The sequence below is a fragment of the Capra hircus genome (genome assembly GCF_001704415.2).
Source record: "Capra hircus breed San Clemente chromosome X unlocalized genomic scaffold, ASM170441v1, whole genome shotgun sequence".
NCBI lineage: Eukaryota > Metazoa > Chordata > Mammalia > Artiodactyla > Bovidae > Capra > Capra hircus.
Genome location: NW_017189516.1, coordinates 59240196 through 59244631, shown reverse-complemented (window position 1 = coordinate 59244631; position 4436 = coordinate 59240196). Strand labels below are relative to the sequence as shown.

At 47.8% G+C, this 4436-nt stretch overlaps 1 pseudogene; it reads left to right on the top strand.

Moving 5' to 3' along the window:
• The first annotated feature begins 464 nt into the window (after positions 1-464).
• LOC102175284 lies at positions 465-1921 on the top strand (annotated as a pseudogene).
• Positions 1922-4436: the final 2515 nt, after the last annotated feature.

The window sequence follows — 4436 nt, the reverse complement described above, 5'->3', positions numbered from 1 at the left end:
ATCATGATCGTGGTCATAGCAACTCCTATGATAATGTCATTTGTGTAAGGTCTTTGTGCTCAGCATATCATGTTTTGTACAGTTTTATTTAAACTTCTGAAATAAAGTATTGGTATTATATTGCCATGTGCTGATAAGAAAAGTGACTTTCAGAGAAGTTACCACACAGCTAATATGTAGGAGGAGGCAAATCTAATTTCAAAGGTGACATTATTAACTCTGTGTGTGCATGTATAATGAGTAGATTTTACAATGAACAGACTATGTACATACATACAGATATGCAGTGAATATTTCAAACACATATGTATTTATGTGTATATGTGTAATGAATAGACTTTAAACCATATTTATATGTATGTGGTATACATATATGTATTTAATAGAATTTAAACCTACTGGCTGGGCGTCGGCCAGGCAGTTGGCGTCGGCTGAGTCGGCGTGTCAGGGGCTGAGGACCAGCTATGGAGCACGAGGTCCAGCGGGTTCGCGCGGCTTTCAGCTCCAGCCGCTCTCACCCCTTGACATTCCGGCGGCGGCAGCTCAAGGCCCTGCCCGCGATGGTGCAGGAGCGTGAGAAGGACGTCCTGGCGGCCATCGGTGCAGACCTGAGCAAGAGCGAATTCATCGCATACAGTCAAGAAGTCATTTCTGTGCTTGGAGAAATTGATCTCATGCTGGAGAAGCTTCCGGAATGGGCTGCTGCTAAACCAGCTCAGAGGAACCTGCTCACCATGCTGGACGAGGCCTACATCCAGCCAGAGCCCCTGGGGGTCATACTGATTATCGGAGCTTGGAACGACCCCTTTGTCCTCACCATCCAGCCCCTGATAGGAGCCATCGCTGCAGGAAATGCTGTAATTATCAAGCCTTCCGAAGTAAGTGAGAATACAGCCAAGCTCTTGGCTAAGCTCCTCCCTCAGTACTTGGACCAGGACCTATATGCCGTCGTCAATGGTGGTGTCAAGGAGACCACAGAGCTTCTGAAGCAGCAATTTGACCACATTCTCTATACGGGAAACACAGCTGTTGGAAAAATCGTTATGCAGGCTGCTGCTAAGCATCTGACCCCTGTGGCCCTTGAGCTGGGAGGGAAGAGTCCATGCTATGTGGACCGAGACTGTGACTTGGACGTCGCCTGCCGACGCATCACCTGGGGCAAGTTCATGAACTGCCGTCAGACCTGCATCGCCTCCAGCTACGTGCTCTGTGAGCCGTCCCTCCAGGACCTGATCGTGCGGAAGGTGCAGGAGGCTGTGAAGGAATTTTATGGAGAAAATGTAAAAGAATCTCCCGACTACAAGAGGATCATCAATCTTCGTCATTTTAAGAGGATAAAGAGTCTGCTGGAAGGACAGAAGATAGCTTTTAGTGGGGAGATGGATGAGGCCACACGCTACATAGCCCCAACAATACTCACTGATGTGAATCCTGACACCAAGGTGATGCAGGAAGAAATTTTTGGACCAATTCTTCCAATAGTGCCTGTGAAGAATGCAGATGAAGCCATACAGTTCATAAATGAACATGAAACCCCCTGGCTTTCTACGTGTTTTCTCACAACAGTAAGCTCATCAAGCGGATGATCGATGGCATGTGACACCAGCGGTGGTGTCACAGGCAATGAAGTCATCATGTACTTCATGCTCAGCTCTCTGCCCTTCAGAGGTGTGGGGTCCAGCGGGATGGGAGCGTATCACGGAAAACACAGTTTCGATACTTTTCCCTATCAACGTCCCTGTTTATTAAAAACTCTCAAGCAGGAAGGCGCAAACTCCAGTACCCTCTCAACAGCCAGTCGAAGGTGGGCTGGGCGAAACTTTTCTTATTGAAGCGGTTCAACAAAGGGAGACTCGGCCTCCTGCTACTCACTCTCCTGGGCGTCCTGGCCGCCTTGCTCATCAAGGCCGGATACTGCTGACGGACCCCAGCCACCTCCTCATCATCTCTACTGAATTATTATTCTGCTCAGGGGCTAACCAACCAATCATTTTAAAATCGTACCAGAACTTTTTAAGAAGATATGCAAATGCACCATCCTCGCCATTCACCATTAATAAAACTCACTGCTTCAGCCGAAGTCCCCCACTTACCTCCCTCCCTCCGGCCCCCTAGGACTGAGCATGCTCACTTGGAGAACTTGCGTCCCTAGAGCTCTGGGCAGGGACAAGGAGCACACTGGGTGAACCCACATTCCCAGACCTGCTCAGTGACTCTTTACCAGGGACATGGGGCTTGCCACCCCCACCGCCACCTTCAGGCAGCACCCCCTGAAGCCTTCCGGAGACTGCCCTGCACGTTTCCAGGTCTCAGTCTAGAGAGGTGAGGCGAGATCTCCCAGAGTCCTCGGGGTTCGGGGCACTAGAACTGGGGTGGGGGGGGGTCCCTGTCCCCAATTCTGGGACCAGAAGACAGCTCCAGGAGGCAGCCCTCCTTTTTCACCACTCTCTGTCCTGTCCTGAGCTCGGCTTGTGACAGTCCGTTGTGATGTCCACACATGGTAAATCCTCGGGCTCCTGGAAGGCAGCTGCCAGTTTGGTGCAAGAATCATCTGTCATTCGTAGACTTTGTGCATCTTACAAAGCCACTGGCCTGTTTCACTGCTATCGTCATGCTACTCAGACAATACCCGCCCTTGATCAGAGGCTGCACATGGCAAGTCAGTGGCTCTTGAGGGACGAATCTTCAAGTTTCCTGCTTCTGTACCATGAGGCGAGTAAGCATTCCCTTGGCCTCCCTTGTGGCTCAGCTGGTAAAGAATCCACCTGCAATGTGGGATACCTGGGTTGGGAAGATCCCCTGGAGAAGGGAACGGCTACCCACTCCTGTATTCTGGCCTGGAGAATTCCATGGTCTATATAGTCCATGGGGTCGCAAAGAGTCGGACACGACTGAGTGACTGAATTGAACTGAACTGATACAGCACAGGGAACTCTACTCAATGCTCTGTAATGACCTATATGGGAAGAGAATTCAAAAAAGAGTGGATACATGCATATGTATAACTAAATCACTTTGCTGTACACCTGAAACTAATACAACATTACAACATTATAAATCGACTGTATTCCAATAAAAAATTTTTAAACAGTGTTAACTGATGATATGGCGGTTTGGCTGAAAGTATGAATTCAATTCTATTATGTGTTGGGTCCCTGTTGCATATTTTTCAATTTGAGGAGTGTTTTATGCCAACACAAGATGCCATAGCAAAGTACCATAGACTTCATGACTTAACAAAATTTATTTCCTCACAGTTCTAGAGGCTAGAAGTCCACGATCAGCATATCAGCATGGTTGGGTGTGGGTGAGGGCTCTCTTCTGGTTTTCAGGTAGCTGCCTTATCAGTGTGTGCTCACATGGTGGAGAGAGACCAAGTTCTCTGATGTTTCTTATTAGGGCACTAACCCAATCAAGTGAACCCCATCTTCATGACCTCATCTAAATCTAATTACCTCCTAAAGGCCCCACCTTCAAATGTCATCACATTAGGGGTTAGGGTTTCAACATATGAATTTTGAGGGGACAGAATTCAGTCCATGGGGTTTCCCTGGTGGCTCATATGGTAAAGAATCCACCTGCAATGCAGGAGACAGGGGTTTGTTCCCCGGGTTGGGAAGGTCCCCTGGCAAGGGAATGGCAATCCACTCCAGTATTCTTGCCTGGGAAATCCCATGGACAGAGGAGCCTGGTGTGCTACAAAAAGTCAAACACAACTGAGCAACTGAGGACACATGCATTAATTCATTCCATCAAAAGTGGAATCAAAATGAAGTCACTCAGTCGTGTCCGACTCTTTGCGACCCCATGGACTGTAGCCTACCAGGCTCCTCTGTCCATGGGATTTTCCAGGCAATAGTACTGGAGTGGATTGCCATTTCCTTCTCCAGGGGATCTTCCCGACCCAGGGATCGAACCTGGGTCTCCCACATTGTAGACAGACATTTGACCGTCTGAGCCACCAGGGAAGTCCAATTCATTCCATAGCATAGAGTAATTAAGTCTTGATGTAATTTTTATTTTTCTAACCAGCATTTGGTTATATTTCTAAAATTCTATTATACTGACCTCATGTTACAAGCCTCTCACAATCATGGTTGTATAATGAGGTTTTCAACTTCACCACTAGTAACTTTTGGGGCTGGACTGTTTATGGGTAGGGGGGAGGCTGTCCTAGGCCTTGGAGGATATTTGACAACATGGCTGGTCTCTACCCACTGGATGCCAGTAGCCTTTCCTCTAGTTGTGAGAACCAAGATTGTCTCCATTCATTATCACATGTCACCTGGGGGGACTCAACTATTCTTTCTTTGTCTGGCTTATCCCACGAAGCATAATGCTTTCAAAGTCCATCTATTTTGCTGAAATTGCCATAATTTCCTTCTTTCTCATGGCTGAGTAGTATTCCATTGTGTGTGTGTGTGTGTGTGTGTGTG